Here is a 24,653-nt window from a genome sequence, read left to right as displayed (position 1 = left end):
GGGGAAACAGCATTGAACCAGACAGGCCTCATCCCTGTTCTCACAGGGCTTACTGGATAGCAGGAAAAGCAGACTATCAAACTAGTAATTATCATGGACTATGATTAATGTTGTGATGGGGAAGGAATAACATTCCAAGTTCCTAACTGATTAGACAGATGGAGATCATGAAGCCTTTCCTTTCTACTTCACCAGATGCCGGGAGCATCACATGGGGCAATGGTTTGTGGGAAGCTGTGTAAAATTGTATCCAGGTCCTGAGGATTGTCACCAGGGAAGCTCAGAGTGTGGGTGCAATGGGACAGAACTGGTTCAGTTGACAGGCAGGTACATTGACAAGGCCTCGGTCACCAGCAAATGTTTTCTGGATTGCTTTGGGTTTTTGTCAGGAGCTCTGACTTTAATCTCAGTGCTCTCCACGGCCACCAACACCCACACAGGCACTTGGTGGAGTGTGTTTTTCAACTGGGCTGGTTTTATATAGAATCCCCATTTATCATAACCCTTTGGGTGACCCGGCTCTCCTGGATGGGCTTCGCAGAGTAACCCTGGAAGAGCATGTGGGTCACCCACCCATCTGCCAGCTGCTTGGGGCCCTCTGACCACATTCAGTGCAGGCTCTGGGCCAGCTGGAGCTGCCGAACTCTGGGTTTTCCAGCTCAGATAGTAGGTGGTCGTAGGCCAAAGCTATTGATGTGAGATGTTATGCAGAAGGTAGCAGATGATAAACTCTTTCATTTCTCATCTTTCAAAACACCTGACATCTCTCATATCTAGAACACCCTACTGGAGACCAAGGAGTCCTTTGGAGAATTGGGTGAGAAAAATGCGGATCTCAGGGGGTGTTTTTTGACTTTGTTATTCCCAATTTGGCCCAATTTGACTTGGCTATGGCATATGACTGCCCACTGTGGACATTTCTTTTCTCTGCCCTACTGCTACCTTTCTGAATCCAAGGTCCCAGCCCCTCAGTTTGACTTACAAAGAGCCCATGATTTGTCTACATGCCCCCCAGGATCTGCACTGTCATTGGTCCTAGATGCTGCTGAGAGCGTATTTTTAAAACTCAATCTGATCCCATCACTCTCTACTTCAGACTGTGTTTGTAGTTCCCTATTTCCTACCATGTCAAGTTCAAAGTGCTCTGCCTGCTTCCCAAATCCCACACTATCTGTCCCTTTCCATAGTAGGTTGAATTGTGTACTGTAAATAGGAACTTTTGTAGGCATTATTTTAAATTAAGGTATAGCCCAAACAAATGAGGTTGAGCATTAATCTTATTACTTGAGGCTTTACAAAAAGAAAGCCACTCTGAGGAGCAGAGGGTAGAAGTCAAAGGAACCCAGAAGAGAAAGGAAGGGAGCATTACCAGGTGACAGAAAAACCAAGGAACCCAGTCAGCCAGGACACTACCAATCCTGGGAGAAAGCAGACCTTCTAGCCTCTGAAACTGTGAGCCAATAAATTCCTGTTGTTAAGCCAATCCCCTGGGTGGTATTTGTCATAGCTGTTGGGAAACTAAGACAACTTCCCATAAAAGCTTTGCCATGACTGCTTGTGAAAATGTATCCCTATTTCTAACTACTAATGCACTCATTTTTCCCATCTTCCCTCTTCATCTCAAAACACATACATAATCTTCCACTCTCTCTGTTTCTCTTTCTCCCTCTCTTTTCCTCTGTCACATACACACACATGCACACGAACATGCACACATGAAGCCCACCCCTGGAGTTTCTCACCTTCCATTCTCTTATTTAAACCTTTGTTCAAAGCTCACTTTCCTCTCCCCATTACACAGTTCCAAGGGGCTTGCTCTGATCCCACATATAACTTGGTATTGATTGCTCATTAACTGCCACATGAGCCAATTGTGTCTTCCTAGCAGACTGTGTATGACTTGAGTGCAGGGAACATGCTGATTGTTTTTGATAAATTCCTATTAACAGCCCAGGAAATCAGTCAGAGGGGCCAGTGTTTCAAAACGGGACAAGGATAAGAGAAATAACCGGATGGGGGAAAGGGTATAACTATGGAAGTCAAGCAACACCAAGGTGGGACAAGTTCCTACATGAGGAAATGATTAAAGAGAGGATGGAAATTAATTTAGCAGACATTTAATGAGTACCTACTATATATTCAGCATGAATGATAGCTTTCCCCTGCCCCCAAGGAACTCAAGGCCTTTCTGAAGGAAGAAACACACATGCAGGTAATTGAAACACACTGTGATACCCTAAATATGACCAAGGGCCATGGGGGTATCAAATGACACACAAGTGATCTTCACTTGGATTTGAGCCTGGTGTGCCTTGGAATTGATTGGGGACAAATGGGTCACAAACAGGAGCAAGTGGCTGATGTCAAGGAATTAGGAACTCAGAGTTCAGATGAGGGCGCCGAAGACAGCATGATGTAATACAGAGAACAGTGTCATAGAAAGAGATTGGGCTTTGGAATCAGAAAAAGTTGGATGTAAACTGTTTCACCCCTTATTAACTTGCCTACTTCAGCAGGCATCAGTGTCCTCATCTGCACAATGGAAATAACAATACTTATCTTCCAGGTAGTGGGAAATAGTGGATAGGTGAGATAATGCAGGCAATGCACCCAGTACACAGCAAGAGCTCATGGATTTCAGCTGCCTTTACCAGAGACCAAGTGTTTCTGACTTCTGGGCTAGAATATTCAGGCTGAGACCATTCAGAACCTTGGATAGCGACAAGAAGGCCCCATCCGCTGTTGCTTGGTTTGGACTTTTAGTATCTGCACCAGAAAAATAACAAAGGCTAGCTGTCATGTAGAATTTCTGTGCAGACACTTTATATACATTGACTTAGTCTTCACAATAAACTTAGGAATGAAATATTAATCCTTCCCCTATTCAATGCATGAAGAAACCAAGGTGCAAAACAGTTAATTAATTGGCCAAAGTCACACAAGAAGTGGCAGAGCCAAGATGTGATCCCAGACAGATTGTCTCCATAACCCATACTCTTCTCCACCACATTATGTTGTTTGAGGCCTCTGCTCTGAGTTGGGGTGGCTGGGAGTGAGAGGAGCAGGGTCATTCTTTTCCTCCCCTCTCAGCTCATTCCCCAGGGCTCTAATCTGGTTTGGAGGTGGGTCTTTGACCAAGTAGTATTCTGTTTCTTATCCCAGGATATCCATGCCTAATTCTCTCTCTGCATTCCCAGTGGGTCTCTTTCCTCACCTATCTCCTTCTCCTAACCCAGGCCTCCACTTCTATTTGCCTAGCCTCCTGCCCTCTCCTGGGGGTGAGAGGAGAAAAAGAAGGAATGATGGTTAGAGGGAAAAGGAGGATCGAGGTTGAAAGCACAGGGAAGAAGAAGAAGAGCAAAGAGAGAGAGGAAGAGTCTGAGAGATGGTGAGGATGCTAGTGGTGGGGAAAACAGTATACTAGAAGTGAGCGGGAGAGAAAAAGAGTGGGAAACAAAGAGGAAGAGATGACTGGGGAGGAAGCAAACATAGAAGATGGAAGGAAGTGGAAAAGAAGTGAGGGATTGATGGAGGGAGTAAATGGGCAGAATATATGGGCAAGAGAAAAGAAGGTGAAAATGGGGAAGATACATGTCATGACATGGAGAGAGGTGGTGGAGAGGAAGAGAAATGAGGAAATTGGGTAGGAAACAGTGTTCAAGAAGTTCAAGCACCATGAGCTGACACCATGCATCTCCCAAATGGAGCTGAATCATTGCCCCTATCTTGCTTTCTCCATCTCCCAGGCCTTGAGGAACAGCAGGGCAGGGCAGGGTGAACACAACATCAACTTCTCACAGAATCATGAAGTCCTTCAAGCTCATAGGAACTGTCAGCAACACCATCTCCTTCACTCAGTCGCATCTTCTCTTCTCTGCCCTCCAGCCCTGCCTTCTGAGCTCATACAATTATTCCATGATTGTAGAATGAAAATCAATGCCCCTTGACTGGGATTTCAGAAGCTGGTGGGAAGGAGTTTTGCAGACATCACTGATCAGCTTGATAAACTTGGCATGGGCAGAAAACCTGCCCTCCTGAGAAGGAAAATGTGAAACACTTATGCTCTTTCTCTAAAGTTCATCTTTGTATGTCATGAGTCAAGGAGTATGCTTGGTATTACCCAAATCCTCATTTCCTCCAAACCAAGCTGCAACTAATTGAGCTGCTACTAAGGGTAGGAAGTATTTGTATGTGTTTGACATTGTGCTGGGTGCTTTTATACAGTGTCTTGTGTAATCCTCACAAAGACCCTGTAGGTAGGCATTATTAACCTCCAACTTCGTAGATAAGAGGCTGAGGTTGAGAGGGGTTAGATAACTTATGCAAGTCCATGCAGCTAGTAAGTGCTAGAGCCGGGAAACCATTTCTTTAGTCTCCAGGCCCATATTCTTTCCATAATGAGGTAAAATTGTGTCATAATAGTGTCTTCAGAAGGGAGAACACTTTTTTGCCACGAACCTGGGAAGCTTGAATGTGAAGTGGCTGGATCTGAGAGCTCTTGCCTATAAGAAATGCCTCATTGCCTCCCAGGAGGCAGAACTATTACTAAGCCTGGTTTCTTGTCTGTGCCCTTGAGGTTTGGAAAAGTTCTCCATGTTTTTCTGTGCCTTCATTTCTTCTCCCACTCAACACAACAAACTCCAAAGGTTTATGGAACATAGTTGTATAAGATATGCTGAGCTCAGAGAGGGGCAAGAGTTTTCCCACATTAGGTTTTCAGCTTTGTCCCCATCCTTAGGTTCTCACTCATAAGTCATTCCTTGAGGGCCCTCCCTAAATCCCCAGAATAATAATTTAAATTTAGCTATGTCACAGTGCATTATGCATTCATAACTTGTAAATAACAATGGTTCTGTCACCAAGAGAAAAAGTAAGAAAGAATGAAGTGTTCTTTCACAGATGGCCTTCTTTGGGCAATGGCTTTTCCCCCAGGGCTGCCTCTTACTTTAGTGTAACTTGTAAACACAAAAGTACCAGGCCCAGGGGGTCTGAGTGAGGACTGAGAACCATTCTGGGCTCCATTTGCCAAACCACGCACTCTGGAATGGGGCTACCCAGCCCAGAGGAAGAAGGAACGTATTGCTGATTGCTCTACCCAGAGAAGAGCTCGTGCATACTCCAACCACGAAGACGGCAAAGGTCCCTAATAATGTGTGGCTGCTGCCCTGCTCTCCCTTCTCTTCTTCATTTCCAAAATTCATCTCCCAGACTTTCACTGTCAGCCCCAGACCTAGCTATGGTGAAATAGCTAGCTTGGATTTGTGTTCTCACGATGAGCGATGATACAACAGAACCAAACACACAGGGCGACTATTATCAGGCACCGGGCAACAGACAGCACAGGGTTGTGATTCCTGAGAGAAAGAAGAGACATGAAGTGTGTCCCCCTGGTTTGCTCTGATTTTCTGTCTGGGATCATTTTCCTGACTTTGGTACAGGAAGGTGGAGGCCAAGAAAAGAGTGAAAGTGATGGTCACATTGAGTTGAAGAATCAGAGATTAAAGTTTAGAGCTCCTTGAAGTGTCTGAAATTTGTAGGGGAGGGTGCCAAGGAGGAGGGAGCTGGACAGCAGTTTGTGTAAGCAGGAGTCTAAATGGTTGTTATGCCCTAGAGTAAGTAGCTTAGAACTAAGGTAAAATAAAAATAAACTTGGGCCTCAAAACCTAATAACAAACCTGACGATATCAGGAGAGTCTACCGGTAATTTAACTGCTTGCCAGAACCCTTAAAGGAAGATGCCACAATCTGAGATGCCCTACAACATAACATTCACAAGACCTAGTACGTGGTGAAAAACACTAAATATGTGAAGAAACTGAAAACTGTGACATATAAGTAAGGAAAAAGCTGTCAGATGGCCCTAATGGAATCTGCAAACAACACAATATAATAGCAATTAGTATTTTAGTCAAGAATTTAACCAAAAACAGGGACATAATTAACAAAAATTAGGGATATCATCAGGGAAAGTGTCTTAAAAAACAAACAGAAAGTCTGTAACTATAAAGTAAAATATCTAGAATAAAATATTCACTGAAGACTATATGCTAACCAAAAAAGGGTGGGGGGGGCAATAAACTTGAAGACAAACGAATAGGAAGTAGTGAAAATGAAAACAGAAAACAAATATTTTTAAAAAAGAATCTTAATGGCCTTTGGGACAATATCAGTCTAACTAACATACGTGTAATTGGAATTCCAGAAAGACAGGAGAAAGAGCATGGAGAAGAAAATATGTTTGAAGAAATACTAGATGAAAATTTCCCAATTTAGTGAAAAAACCTCCATCTATAGATCTAAAAAAGCTCAAAGAATCACAAGTGACATAAATTAAAAGGAAACCACACCTAAGCACATTATAATCAAAGTGCTGAAAATCAAACATAAAGAAAAATGTATTAAAATTAGCCATAGAAAAAAGACTTATTACACATAGGGGGACCATGATAAGAATTACAGCTGATGTTTTGACAGAAAAACAATAAAGCTGGGAGACAATGAAATCTCTTTCAAGACCTAAAAGAATAAAAATTGGACTGGCACTGGAAAACAGGCCATATGGGCTTGTATATTCAAGGAAAAGAGCTTCCAAAAATAAAAATAAGATAAACAAAACCAAAACAACTCATCACCAAAAACTTGCACTACAAAAATGTTAAAGTAAATTCTTTAGTGTAATGGAAGTGACGTCATACGAAGATATCTACAGGAAGTAAAGAAAACATTGGAAATGTTAAACCTGTGGATAGATAAAATGACTATAACTTAATTCCTAAATATCATTATGCAATTTCAAAGCAAAAATCATAACATTATGTGGTGGGATTTGTATTATATGTAGAAATAAATACATAACAACAATAACACAAAGAAAGGGGAGTAAATGAAAATATACATCATGAGAGTTATACATATTACCTTAAAGTGGTATTAAGTAGACTATAGTAAGTTAAAGATGCATATTACAATCCCTAGAGCAAAATCCAAAACAATGTGAAGAGATACAGCTAAAAAGCTAATACAAGAAAGAAAATGAACACTAAAATAATACTTGATTGATGTGAAAGAAGGCAGGAAAGAAGTAACAAAGGAAAAAGAAATGACAAAATAAAGAAAACAATATGGAGATGGGAGACTTAGATCTAATCATATCGGTAATTAATTAAATATAAATAGTTCTTCCTCCAATAAAAAGGCAGATATTTTTAAATTAGATAAAAAGAGACACACTATATGATATTTATAAAAAACCCACACTTTAAATTTAAAGACATAGCTAGATTGAAAGAAAAAGGAAAAGAAAAAATCAAGAAGAGCATTTCATTTATAATAGTAGCTAAAATATTCAAATACCTAGGAATAAATTTAACAAAGGATATAAAGGACTTATACACAAAATTATAAAAGATTACTAAAAAGAATCAAAGAAGACATACATAAATGGTAGGACATTTGTGTTCATGCATATGAAGACTGAATATTGTTAAAATCTACCCAAAGTGATTTACAAATTCAACACAATCCAGATCAGAATTCAACAACCTTCTTTGAAGAAATGGAAAATCCTATCATCAAATTTATACGGATGGGTAAGGGGCCCTGAATAGTCAAAATCATCTTAAAAATGAAAAACAAAATTGGAGGACTCACATTTCCTGATTTTAAAATTTATTACAAATCTACAGTAGCCAAAACAGCATGGGATCAAATTGAAAGTTCAGAAATAATCCTTACATCTGTGGCCAACTGATTTTAGACAAAGATGCCAAGTTCACTCAGTGGGGGAAAGAACAGCCTCCTCCACAAATGGTGTGAGGAAACTGGATATCCACATGCAAATGAATGAAGGTGGACCCCTATCTCATACCATATAGAAAATTAACTCAAAGTGGATAAAGACCTAAATACAAGCACCAAAACTATAAACCTTTTAGAAGAAAACATAGGGAAGCATCCTCAGAACTTTGTGTTATGCAACATTTTCCTTAGACTTTACACCAAAAGCATGTGCAACAAAAGAAAAAGTAGATGAATGGAACTTCATTGAAATTTAAAAGTTTTGTGCACCAAAGGACTACATCATGAAAGTAAAATGACAACCTGCAGAATAGGGAAGAAATATTCGGAAACCACACATTTGATAAGTGTTTAATATCCAAAATATATTAAGAAATCTTAAAATTCAACAACAAAAAAGACAAGCAGCCTAATGTAAAAAATGGGTGGAAGACTTGAATAGACATTTCTCCAAAGAGTATATATGAATGGACAATATAAAACACATGGAAAGAATCTCAACATCATGAGCCATTAGAGAAATGCAGATCAAAATGACATTTCAGGGCAGGCCACGGAGGCTCAGCAGGCAGAGTTCTCGCCTGCCATGCCAGAGAGTTGGGTTTGATTGATGGTACCTGCCCCTACCAAAAGAAAAAAGACATTTCAAACCCACTAGAATGGCTACTATTTTTCAAAAATGGAAAACATGTTTGGAGAGGACACAGAGAAATAATAACATCTGTTCATTGTTGGTGGGAATGTAAAGTTGCCCAGCTACTGTGGAGAACAGTTTGGCAGTTCAGAAAGTTAAGTACAGAATTACCATATGACCTGTCAATCCCACTTCTAGGTATATACCTAAATAATTGAACTAGGGAATCGAACAGAAATTTTCACACTGATATTCATAGGGTTTTATTCACAATTGTCAAAAGATGGAAGCAACCCAAACGTCCATCAACAGATGAATGGATAAAGCAATGTGGGATACTGACATGTGGTGAATTGCATTGTGTACATTAGTTTGGATATGTTCTTGGTATTGGTTTGCATTCTGGTGGATGTAGAACCATTGAAGATGAGATTCCTTCAAGATGTTACCTCAGTTAAGGTGTGGCCAATTCAATCAGGTGGACTTTAATCCAGATTACTAGAGTCTTTTATAAGCAGAGTGGAAATCAGATGGAGAGAGAAGTCATGGGGAGCAGACAGAAGGTGGAAGTCACCAGAACCTGGAATAGAAAGAAGACACTGCCATGTGCATTTCCATATAACAGAAAAGACAAGTACTTCAAAAACTGCTGGCTGGTCATAGATCCTGTGTTGGTTTGAAAGGATTTATGTACCCTAGAAAAGCCATGTTTTAATCCCAATCCCATTTGTAAAGACAGCCCTTTCTTCTAATCCCTATTCAGTACTGTATGTTGGAAACTTTAATTAGATTATCCCCATGGAGATGTGACTCAGTCAAGTGTGGGTATTAAACTTAATTAGGTAGAGACGTGTCTCCGCCCATTCTAGGTGGGTCTTAATTACATTACTGGAATCCTTTAAAAGAGGAAGCATTTTGGAGAAAGCTTTAGAATGACATAGCCACAAGAAGCAGAGTCCACCAGCCAGTGACCTTTGGAGCGGAAGAAGGAAAACGCCTCCCGGGGAGCTTCATGGAGCAGGAGAGAAAGCTTCCTCTTCATGGAGCCTGGAGAGGAAGCTAGCAGACAATGCCGTCTTTGCCTTGTGCCTTTCCACTTGAGAGAGAAACCCTGGACTTCATCGGCCTTCTTGAATCAAGGTATCTTTCCATGGATGCTCGATACTGGACATTTCTGTAGACTTGCTTTAATTGGGACATTTTTATGGCTTAGAACTGTAAACTTATAACTTATTAAATTCCCCTTTTTAAAAAAGCCATTTCATTTCTGGTATATTGCCTTCTGGAAGCTAGCAAACTAGAACAGATGCCAACCCCAGGAGGAGACAAGCCTTCTGGCCTCTGAAAACATGATCCAATAAATTCCTGTTGGGCCAATCCACTATATGGTATTTGTTTCAGCAGCTAGGAAACTGAAACACCGTACAATGTAATATTATTTGGCCATCAAAAGGAACGAAGTCCTGATACATTCAACATCATGGATGAATCGTGAAGACTTCTTTCTGAGTCAAATAAGCCAGATCTGAAAGGATAAATATTGTATGATCTCACTGATATGAAATAACTAGAATAAATAAGTTCATAAATCAGAAATTAAAATATACATTATGAGGGCCTGGGGTATGGGTAGGGAATGGGGAATAAATGCTTAATTGGTAGACTTTCTGTTTGGGGTGATGGAAAAGTTTTGGTAATGGATAGTGATGATGGTAGCATAACATAGTGAATGTAATTAATAGCACTGAATTAAATATTTGAATGTGGGTAAAGGGGAAATTTTAGGTTGCATATATCTTATGAGAATAAACATTTTTAAAAAGCTATAGGGCTGTACAACACAGTGGGTCCCAATGTAAACTATGGATTATAGCTCATATAAATTTAATGATAATACTGTTTCATCAATTATAATAAAAATACCACACTAATGCAAAGTGTTAATGATAGGGAAAATTGTGCATGTGTGTGTGTGTGTGTGTGTGTGTGTAAGGTGAGGTATACAGAAACAACTTATTTTCTGCATGGTTTTTCTGTAAGCCTAACATCTTCTGTAATTAAAACTTTCTAAAAAATGAAACACATGACTGGTTTAGGAATATGTGACAAGTTGTTCAACATTGTTAATCAACAGAGATATTTAATTTAAAACCACAGATTCCAATTTATACTTACTAAATGAACTAAAATTAAAAAGAGCACCAATGCCAAATGTTTGAAAGGATGGGTGACATTACTGATGGCAATTTCTTATAAACTTAAACAACATACACCTATCTTACTTTATACAAATTGCACACCTATATATTTACACAAGGGGGGATGAAAGTATGTCCATTCTAAGATTACACAAAAATATTTATTGTAGCTTTAGTTCCAATAGTAAAAATCTGAAAATAATCCAAATGCCCATCTACATGTAAATGCATGAACAGATTGCTATACACACATACAACAAAATACTACTTGGCAATGAAAATAATGAACTAATATACACATAACAGCATGGTTGAATCTCAAAGCATTATGTTGAGTGAGCATAAAAAGCCAGGCATAGAAAAATATATACCATATGGTCCCATAAAGTTCAAGAGCAGTCAAAACCAATCTATGGCCACCTAATTTACTAGTTGTCTGTGAAAGGTGGGAATTTACTGGCAGGTGGCATGATTGGGGTGACTACACTGGGGTGAACCTTCTTCAAAACTCCTGGAACTTTCTACATAAGACCTTTTCATTTTACTGGAGGTTAATTTTCCTTCCATTAAAAAAGGATAAAAAAAAAAATCAGGGTGGGCAATGGTGGCTCAGTGGAAGAATTCTCACCTGCCATGCCGGAGACCCAGGTTTGATTCCTGGAGCCTGCCCATACAAAAATAAATAAATAAATAAATAATTGAACTCTGTTCCCCCATCTCCCAGGGATGTGTCTCAAATTTATTTACATTTTAGAAATGTCAAATTGGAAGAGAGTTACAGATTAATTTTCTAGAAACATTTGCATGTGTGCAATGCAACGCAAAGTGACATTTCAATACAAAGTAATAAACGATTGCTGGTGGGAAATCAGCCACCAGGACCAGGTGTCTTTGAGCAGATGAGTTTAATATGCTGATGTCCAAATCTGGTGTTCAATGGTCTAGGTGTTTGGTGTCTGTGTGTAGATCAGATTATTGATGAGCAATTCTAGCTTTTGGAATAGTCATACAAATAGTAGTAGTTGTGACCGGAAGAGGGAGAGAAAGAATGAATTGAAGGAAGTGGTGGGAAAATGGCAGCCACTCCTAGCAACTGAAAGCTTTGCTTTGTGCCAAATACTTTACCTCCATTATTTCACTTAGTCCTTTGAAAATTTGATGAGGAGGATACTTAACTTTTCAGAGAAAATGGATGCTTAGAATGGTTGAGTAGCTTTCTCAACTTTACATCATTTGTAGGACTTATACACGGTTCAATTACAAGTCTTTTTTGCCCAAAAGCCCAGGATTTTAAACACTTCATTCTATTTCTGTGACTGTATGGAGTTTTAAGCAAAGTCTGTTGCCCATCCATCCATCCACTCACCCATCATCTTTCCATCTGTCCATCCATCTATCCATCCATCCATCCATCCACTCACCCAGTACTCACCGAGGTATCCATCCATTCATCTGTCCATCCACCCACACATGCACCACCCATCCATTCGTCCATATATATCCAAGCAACATTCCTCATCTGGTTAGGCCCAGTTTCTTTGCACAAGTAGCTCAGGATCTGAAGCAAGAAGTGGTAGAGGAAGACCCAGGTTTCTATAAAGATACAGAAGAGAGGCCCTAACTGAGTTAGTTATTCCTGGCAGGCTTTCAACAGAGGCATGTAGGACACTTGCCTTGGGATTGTCCTCTCCACCATCATTCTCTTCTTCCCCATCACTCAGGTCTGGGCATGGGAATCTTCCTAGAGCAAGAAACTTATCTAATTCTTAGTTGGGGTTGGTGGTAAAGTGGGCCAGACAGGACAAACCTATTCTTCCTCCTTTTCTCTTTCTCCCATTCCCCCATCCTGGGCCAGATGATGTGCATCCACAAGAGGACATTGCCCTTCCCTTCCACTCAACCATAAAGAAAAGAGCCAAGGAGATGATCTAGACAAGCAACTCAGGAGCAATCCATTGGTCACACCACCTCTCCTCCCTGCTTTGTTCTCAACTAGTATGGGTATGAGGTTTATAGAGGAAGCATAGGACAGAGGCTATACCTCAGAGATACTCTGCCCCACCCAGGAACTAAGACATGTGTTCCTGAAACAATTCAGGAGGAGTAGTGTCCAATCAAAGCAAACAGAGAGGAATGGGAGATCCATGAAGACAGATGCAAGGCTAGGAGGGCTTCCTGGAGGAGGTGGAGCTCGGAAAGAAGACTGGAGAGGATTTGGATGGGAGGAGGATCATATAGGGCATTTAGGTAGTAATAATAATGTTAATAACTAATGATCACTAACATTTGTGGAACACTTCTGCTTTTTTCCAAGTTATTGACCAAGTTGCATGCTTTATGTGGCTGGCCCCATGATCAATTTCAGAAGGAGCAAAGAAATCAGCAGGAACAAAGTCATTTTGCTCTCTATGGCAGCCTAAAGTCTTTCCCTGCACTGCCCGAGCCCCATATGCCACATGTATGCACACAAAATCCAATCTGAGACATGTTGGACTAGAGCTGAGAAGCCAAGTCACATACAATTCTTGTTCATTGATAGAAATTGATGAGCAAATTGGCCTGTCATACAGCATGTATTTATATGAATTTACAAAGAAAAGGGTGGACAAGCTGGAGAATATCTGCTGCCCCTCTGGCAGTAGCCTATGGAGGACTATACATTCCTGAGCTTAGAACTGTCCATCAATCAGAGACTGGCTTTCACCAGGTGTCTGCTGGATGTAAGTTCTGGAAAGCCTGATCTAGCACCCAGAACCTGGCTGGGGAGGCAAAAGCCCCACAGATATGCTAACTGAGCAGCTGACACAGATCAGAATAACTTGCTGATGTGATCAGATGCTGAATGCGTGGTGGGGGCCTTGGGCTCCTTGCAGGGAGCCCTGGGATTCTGCAGAAGAGACACAGGGGTGCCCATGGGGGACATGGTGGGGTAGCAGAACCAAGTGGGGCTCAGATCCCTTTCCCTGCTTCAACCAGGTCTGCTCCATTCGCATCCATTTCACATACAATGGATTTTATACGGTAAGATTTCATTCAAACCCATTCTGCTGCTAAAGTAAAAGGGACTGGTGAAGTTCATCAGAAGTGCTTGTGAAACTCTCCTGTTATTGCTGTGGGACTCAGTGGGTGCTGATGGAGAGGGGAAACTGAGAGCACAGCATTGTATGCATGCGTATTTGTGAGTGTGTTGGGGGGGCGGCTGTCATCACAGAAGCCATCAAGGAAGAGGGGAGCTTGAGTCAGATGAGGCTCCAATACCTCCTCACACCACATGCACACACACACACAGCTCAAAGGGTCCCACTTCCAGCAGGAACTGCTACACTATCAACCCTTTAATAAAAGTCTTACTTGTCACATGTGGGGAATTCCATAGTGACTATCTTGGGGGAGGAGAACCCAGAGCTAAGGGGTCCTCACCTTTCTCTCAAGAAGAGGATAAAGGCAGAAAGTTCCATGCTCTGGGATGTGGGGACCCCTCACTCAGAGGTCTCACTGCTCAGAGGGAGCCCTGGTTCCTGCTACCCCACACCCCACCCTGGGCCACCTCACTCCCTGCCACTTTTCAACTTGGGAGCAATCAGTCTGCTACTTAGCACTTAGGCACAGCTCTCAAGCTGCTGCCTCCGATTTGTCTTTGTTAGCGCTAACAGGAGAGGGGCCTGGAGGTCTCCTTGGCTGCCTCCCCATGGAGACTGCACCTGGGGTCCCACCATGCAATCACTCAGGCCTCTACAGTCACCCGCGGGGCACTCGGAAGACTCTCACCTGGCGTAGAAGTCAGCTCTGCAGGGCGCAGGGCGTAGTGCCCGGCCAGGAAGGGTCCCAGCTGAGGAGTCTCTGGACCCAGGAGCCACCTGGGCAGAACTGCCCCTGCTGTCCCTCTCCACATGTGTGTACTCACGGGCGGGTGGCAGCGAGTTCACTTCCTAAAGACTTGGCTGAACTGAGTGCCGGGGTCATGGTGGACAATAGACTATGGACCCCACACTCCTGGAGCTCACAGCCTAGTAAATAAGAGACAGTCAAGTCCACAGACCTTTTCTAGCAGTGCTGTGAGTGCTGGAAGAGAGGTGGGTCCAGGGCATGGTTTCAGAGGAGGTCTCAGCCCGTACTGCCTGGGCAGGACACAAGGGACCTGGGAATCTGGATGTGTGGGAGTGGCCCAAGCTGCCAAAGCACAGGAGTTGGAGAACAGAGCCTGGGGAAAGAACCTCCAGGGAAGGGAATGCCTACGGGAAGGCACAGATACAAGAGAGAGTGGCTCGTGTTGGGGTAACTGCAGGTGGATTGATCTGGCTGGAGATTATTGAATTCTCATGTACCTATCATTTAGCTGCCATCCACCCACCATTCACTGCCTGCCTTCTCTTGTTCTTTTCTCATGGGCTATTTACACTTTCTCTGTAATTCATCCAATTATCTATTATCTATCCATCATCCATATATGCATCTATCCATGCATCCATCTGTCCCCACATCCACCCATCCACTGATGTCTTAATGCCATGCTCTAAAGCAAATCTGTCTCCAAAGAACTCTCCCAGCTGAACAGTGTCTGACATTTCACTATGAGAGAGGTATTCCTACCCTAAGTACTGATGTCTCCCAGCATTTCTAAGGAGCACATAGCCCTGAGAGAGGAAGCAAATCATAGATGCTGCAGCCTTTATCAAGTCACGTTTCTCTTTCACACGTGGGCCCTGGGCCACAGGGGAGAAGAGCATGGGCAAGGGTGGGGGAGGGACTACACTGATGGGGCTGTAACCCTGGGACCAGAGACAGCTTCTTCCTGACTGTAAGCTCCACAGCAGGACTGGGCCTATCTGTTCATCTATCCGAGTGATCGTGCATCTTAGGGGCTCAATGGATACATTTGAATGAAGGAATGAATGTGCTTAGAACCTTTGGGCAAAGGTTCCTTCAGGTGTTACAACACCTAGTGAACACCCATGTGGCAGGCTGCTGACACTTTAGCAAGTCGATGCTGGTCTGTAGAAATCACGCAAGGCCTGGGCCTGGGCTCTTACAGATCTGGATGATGTGGGCAGGATACCTAACCTGTCTGGGATTCAGCTTCTTCACCTGCAAAATGAGAACAATGGTTCTTATTTGTGGGATCAAACATGTGTGCGGATATAGACAAGACCAATAAGAGGATCTTTTGCTTCTACCAAGTGAGAGGAAAAATTCCAGAAAGAAATTATTGGGGACTCTAAGGTTGAGATCCAGCTGCTTTCAGAGTTGTTCCTCTAGAATATTGGAAAATTCTATGCTATTTATTTAAATTACAATTCCATCATAACCCTGAGTGCAACATATTTCCAGTACAGAGCCTGGAATTGCACCATTAAAGAGCCACTTTAAGGAAGGTTTTTCAGGCAAGTACAAGTATCCCTCCTGAAGGCTGTATCTTGGGTTTTGTAAGCTAACACCTGGTTGTGTGTTGTGTGTTGGAAAAAGAGGAGGAGAAAGTGAGAGGGAAAAAGAGCCCACAGTCCTCTAATAGAGCAGGGTCCTGTAAGGATGGGCAAATTGCCTCGTGTTGGTGAACAAAGAGAGTACATAGTGTAAGCACTTCCACACAGTGGATTCTTCACAGCCCTTTCTCCCATGCTCCACTTTGGGATCTAAAGAATTCCAAGAAGGAAACTAAAGCAGGCAAGTCTCGCAAAGAAAAGGGCAGGAGAATGAATCCAGGCTTGGGACACTCGGATTGAACCAGGCAGGATGTGGGTATGGTCCCTGCTCCTTGCAGGTAGGAGGAGGTGTCTGCATAAGCTACCTGGAGAAGCATCCAGAAATGGAACGGACAGAACCAACCCCTCACTCCTGGTGTGGAAAGAGGCAGTGCAAATTGTGGGGTCCCTGGCTGAGGGCCAGCGCCTTGTGAACCCCTCCCATCCACCGGAGTCTTCTGAGACATCCTGACACTCCCATGTTCAAATCAAGAGCTTGTCTTCTCCAGCCTTCCAGCAGCTGTCTCTCCAGCTCTGGTTCCTCTTTGATGTCCTGCCTCTTCCTGTTTTAGAGGTGAGGGGAAGGAAACTGTCAGTACCTGGCAATGATGTGGGCATGTCCTCTCCCAACCTGGTGACTGCTGCCTCTATAGAATAGTCATGCCAACCTTCTCTAACACATAGCACAAACTTCAGTCCTCATTTTACTCCTCACTCACTGAGTGGTTCATAACCTAGTCTGCTTGTCAGAATCATGGGGAGGGGCCAGAAATGTTATGCCCCTGGGGGCTCACCCTCAGAGATTCTGATATAATTGGCTGGGGGCAGACCACAAAGCTTCTCAAAGTTTCCTCGGTGATTCTTCCGTGCTACCAGGGCTGAGAACCACTGAGTTAGTCCAACACCTCATTTGACCGTCTTATTTCCACCCTTTTCTTGAACACGCCCACACGCCCACTGCTGTTTGTTAACAACAGGCAGACACGTAGGCTGTTTGGCTGCAATTGCAGTTGCCCTCTTTATTTCTTCCCTCTTTGTTTACTCCCTAAATCAGGAAAGTGCTTTATTTTTAGCATCTGTTATCTTATTTGACCCTCACAAGTGAGATAGGATGGAGAGTATCATCGTTCTCATTTTACCGATGGAAATCGGGAATCCATGAGTGGTCAACTGACCCCCTTAAGGTCACACAGCAAGGCAGAGGCAGGGCAGCTTGGAGGGGAGACTGCGGGACTCCTGGCCCACTGGTGCCCCTATCCACCCCAGGTGCCTTAGAATCTGTGACCCCTGGATCCCCGCTCCCGGCCACTTGGCCCTCGGCAGGGTAAAAGTAGGGTCTGCTCACGCCTGAGCCCCTCCGCTTTGCTCTCAACTCTGCCACTGACAGTTCAAATTGAACGACTCACTCCACTGCCAAACTTCAAGGTATCTTTGTTCCAAACTCATCAAAAAGCAAACACTCAGGCACTTGAATAAGATAAGCAATTTGTGGCTTTGTAAAAAGTCAATGCAATTCAATTTAGACCTCTTAAGGAGTGCCGCTGCCTCTCCCATTTATTGTTTCCTTGTATAACCTGCTCCAGCGAAAGGACTGCAGATTTATCTTCTGTTTACAAAGTGGGATGAAGCCCCTTAGAACAAGTGACCTTCAAGAGCCGCACAAAACTTACAAATGAAACTGTCTCCGGGAAACCTCATTTTTGCCTCAGCTCGTGGCTTTCTTTCTTTATATAGATTTTATTTTCCAAACAGCAGATTATAAAATCAGCTATTTTTGCCTCCTAAACATAAATGCTTTAATTTCTTGTCTTTTTTTTAAACAAACAAACAAGAATGATGTTTTTAAAACTCAATCCCCATTCTAACATTTACTTTTGAAGGGCTCTTTGTTTTGTTTTTTAACCCAAGAAGGCATCTTTGGAGCGAGAGGTGACGTTTCTGGACTGCCCCTTTGTCCTCTTGGCTGTCTTAGGGCAGAGGTGGATTTTTTTTTTTTCATCTTCTGGTTTTTGCATGTGTTTTTTTTTTCTCTTTGTCACAGAACAGATTGTTCTTGGCTTCTCTTTGTTTCCAAGGCAAATGATAATAATAATTTAAAAATTACTGTGAATACTTGAGTATCTACTCTGTGTGAGACACTATACTTGGTATTTTGAAAATGCTTTTATAGTTAATCCTCACAACAACCCTTTGAGGTAGGTATTACCAGCCTCATCTTATTGATGAGATTCTGAGAGGTTATGCAACTTTCCCCAAGGTCACACAGTGAATGTCACAGTGAGAAGTCAAAACCATGTCTGACTGAACCCAAAGCATGATGTCATGACCTCCAGGCCCCAACTCTTGCACAAAGACCACTGCTTGTTTCACTTGCCCATGCCTCCATTGTGAGAGCCTCCCAGGAAGCCCCTTTTCCTATAGATTCCCTTCCTGGCCCATATCTTGTCATTCAAAGCCATCCCCCCCTTGAATGACTCAAGGGGGCAAAGGAAGGCAGTTTTGAAGTTTTCTGTTTGATTCTGTTGGAATCTGTTGGAAGTGTCCATCTTAATGGTAGACTTCTGTATGATTATTCATATTATAACTTAACCCTTCTTTGCTTTAGAAGCTTCCTTTCCTTTCTAGTATCACCTTTATGGTAAAACTCATCGGTTACTATCTTGGCCACCCCCTGGCTCACTCTTGGCCTCAGGGAAAGCAGAGGGGCTTGTGGTTGTACCCAGATATATGGGTGCAGCGCCTGAGGACAGGGTAATGCTGCTACTATGCATATCTTTCTCTCCATCTTTGGCACTTTCGGCATCCTAGAATTGGCTCCTAAATGAACAGAAGCAGGCATTGCTTCTTGCCAGAGCCGAGAAGATACCTATTCCCATGCTACCTCAACTCCCCCAAATGCCAGGAAAATCAAAGCCTCAGACACCAGGTGCCACTAAAGGGGAGAACATCAACAAAAAGGGACACACAGAAAACACTGGCTTTGAAGCTTTGCATGCAACCCTCTGCTAGCTCTCTTTCCCTTGGGCCAAATGCAGACCCAGTCGCCTCTGCCTGCACCAGATAATTGAACTTCCATTGTTCCAGTATCCTCATTCCAGAGTATCAATGCTCATCGCCTCATCATGAAGCTGATACCTCCTTCCATCTTCTTAACACTTTCCTGTTTTTCCAAGTACTGATTCTCATGCAGCCTCAGGTTGCTGTTGTTTGATTTTCATTGCATTTGTTATGCTTACCTTCTATTTAGGGCAAATAATATTTGCTTTCTGTAGAGGATAGTGATATGAAATTTTATTTTAAAAGAACTTTTCTTTTAAAAGTTTTATTTTAAGCAAGGATAGTGTACACACTTAAAATGTATGGAGAATTTATTATACAAGTGTTAAGAGGATATGAAAAAAGTAGTATGGATGGTATAGAGATGGTGGGAAATATTGACCAGTGTAATTCTGACGGAAGAAGTAGAAGATAGGAGAGAACACTTGAATCAAAATGTAATAGAAATAAGAGGTCACATGGAGAGGATCCAATGAGTTCTGTGGTGGTTTGTGCTGATTAGAGAAGTCAGGGCAGGTTTCTTAGAAGCAGGAGCCACTGAATATGTGTAAAACTGAAGTCAAAAGGGACAGAAGATGAGGGAAGAATATTTCAAGCAGAATAACCAGGGTTGTAACCTCCCATGTCAGATGATGGTGGTGGGGTGACAGAAGCCACAACTGCCCCCCTAAATGCTCAGGATTAAAGGACTCCATGTTTCGACACAGCCTACCTTTCTAAGAAGGACCCTCTGTGGCTCTACTCAAGGTTGAACAAAAGAGATTAATCATAGCTATGTTCCTAGAATAACTTGCAGCCTTCCACCTTGGTGACAGTAGGTCACTCCTAGAGAGGAGTGTTCAGCCTTGAGCAGACGAAAAATGGACCAGATCTGAAGACAGGATCCCAGATTCCCAAGTCAAGGTGAATGAATGGGGTGGCAGAGACTGTTGAACCCTGAACAGTATTCTCTTTCCTTTCTTCTGGCTTCTTCCCTGCTTCTTTTGCCTCTAGGCCAAGGAAATTTTACATAACTCTGGTTAGTTGCAAGAAGAACATGAAAGAATATGCCCTCATTATCAGTTGTTTTTTGCCCAGTCTATGGATGATGCTTAGAACTTCAAGATAAGGAACAATCCTAAAGACACAGCCAGAACCCTGAGGATAGAGGAGTGGCTAGTTGGAAAGATCATGGATCTTTAGATGTTGGGCCCCTCTCAAAAGCCTGCATCTGTCCACCTTTGGGATTCCCATGATATAGTAAGTCAATAAACCCACACGTAGTTCAGGTATTCTGTTATTTGCAGCTGAGGGCATGCTAACACATACAAAAGGAGTCCAGTTTGTGGAATCGAACTGATGTCCCAGGTTGGGCAGGAAGCAAGCACTGAGATGGAGTTAAAGTGCAAAGTGTATAATGGGAATTAACACCTGGTCAAGGAGGTGAGAGGAGGCAGGGTTGGGAGTTGCTAGACCTTGATTCAGATTTTACTAAGTCTCTACTCATCCAGCAGGAGGTTCCTGAGCAGAGAGTACCCATTTGATGATTCCTGCACTGGGCAGGAATAGAGGTGTTCTTGCATCATGGCTTTTCTCAGCCATTGGCCAGAGCCTGCCTGAAAAAGAGCATGACCCCAGCCTAGAAGCTGAGCTGACCTCGAAGGAGCTGACGTCTGGAGGTTCTCTCTAACCATACTCCTCCTAGCTGGTCAGTGAACCCTTCACTGAAGGGGGCTCTGACAGCCACATCTCAGTGTCTTCCACCCCTGGACAAAGCTGGCCGGATGAGAGGATGTGATGCAGGAAGAGTGGTAGGAGGTGGCGCTGGAAGTGCCAGTAGGGGCTGGTTGGGCTTGCCTGGGTTTGGTGAGCAAGGAAGTTACTGAGAGGAATCTTGGTAATAGATTCTCTCTAGGGGCCTGGCCAACTTCGCTGTACCTCCAGCCTAGCCTTGAGCATGGATGTAAGAAAGCTTAACATATGGGTACCTTTTGAACCCTGGAATCAGGATGGCTGGTGGCCACGTGGACAGTTCCTCTTTGGGACAGTCATCAGCCTCAGTCCCTTACCTGATGGTTTACAGTGATTGTAGACTTGAGTAGGAATTGTATGGACCCCTAAGAGGCTTGAGTAATATCTGTCCAATACCTTTCAGGACCTATCGCTGGGGCAGGCAGAGTTAATTGTTTTCCTAACTTCTGTTGGTTTCTTTCTTATTGGCTAAAAGAATTCTAATTTAATTCTGGGCCGCAATTTGCTCAGCTTTAGGCACTGGAGCATGATTGGGTTAGGCCGGTCATGACAACTCTGCCACTTTCCTGGATGCTTTTCTTGGGGATTGGGGTATGTGGGTTAGTCGTGGCCAGTGAAACGTGCAGAATATCTCTTGGAGAACTCTGGAGAAGCTTTAATGTCCTAATAAAAAGTTCAGATGAGGCTGATGAAGTCTTCTAGCCTCCTGCTTTTTTCCTGCTTGGAGTGCATATGTGGTTCTTGAGGTGGCAAGCCAACATATCAGTGGAAAAATAGAAAGAGACTGGATCTTTGATGATGTCACTGAGCATCTGCATCAAACCCAAGCAGCTAACTCTGGATTTCTTTAAGTAAGATAGTACCTTCATTGCTTAAACCCTGCTTGTCAAGTATTTTCTTACTTGCAGCTGAAAGCATTCCTAATGGAGATGGTCTTGACTTTAGAGAGAAGATACCGAGCTCAGTCAGAGGTCAGAACATGCCCAAGTGTACTTCAACAGACTTTGGACTGTTTCTTGGACCACCCTCCCTTCATTGCCACCCCCCTAGACCAAGCTCATATCCCTCTTCTCAGCCTCAATGCAATCCCCCAACTGGCTCTGTCTTTGGTGTTTCACATACGGTTCTCAAATGCAATTTTCTTCATATCAGCTCCCCCACCTCTTACCCTGTCATGGACCACAGTGGAGGCAGGTTTAAAATTAAGAGTCTCTCATTAGCATCACTTCCTGGGTTCTGTCTGACCACAAGTCCTCTGCTCCAAGCTTATCTCCTCACATACCTCCCATTCATGTCCACTCCTCTATTAGAGGTTTGAGCATCTCTGCCCTTCTACCACGTCTCTTCTACCCTCCCCTTGCCTCTTCCTTATCCACTGCTGTTCATTCCACAAGGTCACCTCCATTATGAGGCCCACTCTGACTGTCTGTGGTACTAACCCTGAGTAATATACATTAGGGCATGATTTTTTTCAGGCTAGCACTTTATATTACATTGTCTTCTAAATGTCTTATGCATTATTATGCTCCAGGTCTCTAACCAGATATTTAGTACTTCCTTGGGGCAAGTTCTTGTCCTCTGCATCTTTGGACTACTTCAAAATTTCTAAGCTACAGCATATAGTAGTAACTGAAAAAAAAGAAGACTTATAAATTATGCAATTTTGTAACATATAAAGGTAACATATTAAGAAGAGTTAATTTGTAAAATTTTGAAAAGTTTAAAAAAACACCAAAAATACAATAATGTTCACAGAATTCCATATTGGCATTTTACCCAATTTCTCTTTAAAATTTTACCTTTACAAAATTGAGATTCTGTTAATATATCAATTTATTGTTAATTCTGGATTGCTGGGAGAAGTAAAACTTTCTTCATTTCATGATGACATGATCATGTACATAGAAAATTTTAAGGAACCAGTAAGGACTAAAATTTAAAAGTCCAACAATCAATTGGACTTATCAATTCCAGCTCTTTAAATTCAATACACCAGCAATAAATAATCTGAAATAGCATCAAGAAGAATAAAACTTAAGAATAAATTTAACAAAATAAGTACAAGATTTGTACTCTGAAAACTACAAGACATTGTTGAAGGAAAGAGCTAAATATAATGGAAAGACATCCCATGTTCATGGATCAGAAGACTTGTTAAGATGACTATATTCTCCAAAGTTATGTATGGATTTAAAATAATCCCTATCAGAATCCTATCTGGCTATTTTTTTTTTTTTTGGAGTTTACAAGTGATCCTAAAATTTATATGGAAATGCAAGGCAACCTGTGCCAGTTTGAAAGTATTATGTACCCCCCCAAAATCATATTTTAATCCTAATTCAATCTTGTGGGGGCAGTCATTTCTTTTCATCCTGATTCAGTATTGTAGGCTGGAAACTTTTGATTAGATTATCTCCACAGAAATCTAACATACCCAACTGTGGGTGTGACTTTTTAATTAGATGAGATGTGTCTCAACCCATTCAAGGTAGATCTTGATTAGCTTACTGGAATCCTTTAAAAAAGGAAACATTTTGGAGAAAATTGAGAGCCAACAGAGAGAGCTGATATAGACATTTGGAGATTGAGGTAGAGATAGCCTAGGTGCTAAGCAAGGACTCACGGAAATAGTCAGAATCTGAAGAGAAGAAATCTCTGGTCCCAACAGATGCTAAGCTAAGAAATGAAACCCAGAGTTTTGACCTGGAGTAGCTAAGTGAAGACCCACAGATGCTTAGAGAGGAAACCACTGGCATCAGAAGCTGGAAGCAGTGGAACCCGGAGCAAGGACCAGCAAATGCCAGCCAAATGCCTTCCCAGATCACCCTTCTTTGAGCTAAGGATATCTTTCTCTGGATACCTTAGTTAGGGCATATTTATGGCCTCAGAACTGTAAACTTGTAACTTATTAAATTCCCTTCTTAAATGGAATTTCTGGTACATTACATTCTAGTAGATTAACAAACTAATACAGAATCAGAATAGCCAAAGCCATCTTGAAAACAATCAGGTTTGGAGGATTCACACTTCTTTATTTCCAAAACTACTGCAAAGTTACCATTATCTAGAGAGTATGGTATTGGCGTAAGGACAGACATATAGATCAATGAAATAAAATTGAGAGACCAAAATAAACCTTCACACTTACTGTCAATTGATTTTCAACAAGGGTGCCAAGGCAATTCAATGGGGGAAATAATATTATTTTTAACAAATGGTTCTGGAACAACTGAATATCCACATACAAAAGAATGGAAACAGGCTCCTTCTCATACCATACACAAAAATTGCCTCAATATGGATCGTATCTCTAAATGTAAAAGCTAAAACTACAAAACTCTCCAAAGGAAATATAGGAATAAATCTTTGTGACCTTGAATTAGGCAAAACTTTCTTAGATATGATACCAAAAGTACAAGCAACAAAAGAAAAAGTAGGTAGGATGGACTTCATTAAAGTTAAAAATGTATTGCTGCAAATGTTATCATTAAAAAAATGAAAAGACAACCCACAGAATGTGAGAAAATATTTGCAAATCATATATCTGGTAAAAACTCTTACAGCTCATAATAAAGCCATAAATAACCCAATTCAAAGCCAGCAAAGAATCTGAATAGACATTTATCCTCTTTAGTGTTCAATACAGAGGAGAACGTCCTTGAATGTAAGTTCCATGTGCACTGATGATGATGATTTTTTTTTTGGGGGGGGGGTGTGCATGGTCCAGGAATTGAACCTGGGTCTCTGCATGAACGGTGAGCATTCTAGCACAGCATT

At 42.2% G+C, this 24,653-nt stretch overlaps 1 long non-coding RNA gene across 3 annotated transcripts in view; it reads left to right on the top strand.

The window, feature by feature from the left end:
• The window catches only part of LOC143676241 (uncharacterized), a 38,487-nt gene that overhangs the window by 7,064 nt on the left and 6,770 nt on the right, over positions 1 to 24,653 (top strand). The window contains exon 5 of one of the 3 annotated variants that reach the window (XR_013171947.1): positions 12,485 to 13,132. The exons of the other annotated variants lie outside the window; for them this stretch is intronic. This is a non-coding gene — a long non-coding RNA (uncharacterized LOC143676241). Of the gene's footprint in view, positions 1 to 12,484; positions 13,133 to 24,653 lie in introns of those variants that run through there. 3 annotated transcript variants of the gene reach the window in all.

This window comes from Tamandua tetradactyla, chromosome 3 (genome assembly GCF_023851605.1).
Source record: "Tamandua tetradactyla isolate mTamTet1 chromosome 3, mTamTet1.pri, whole genome shotgun sequence".
Taxonomy (NCBI): Eukaryota; Metazoa; Chordata; class Mammalia; order Pilosa; family Myrmecophagidae; genus Tamandua; species Tamandua tetradactyla.
Note: the sequence above shows the minus strand (reverse complement) of the source record. Positions and strands in the feature narration are given on the sequence as shown.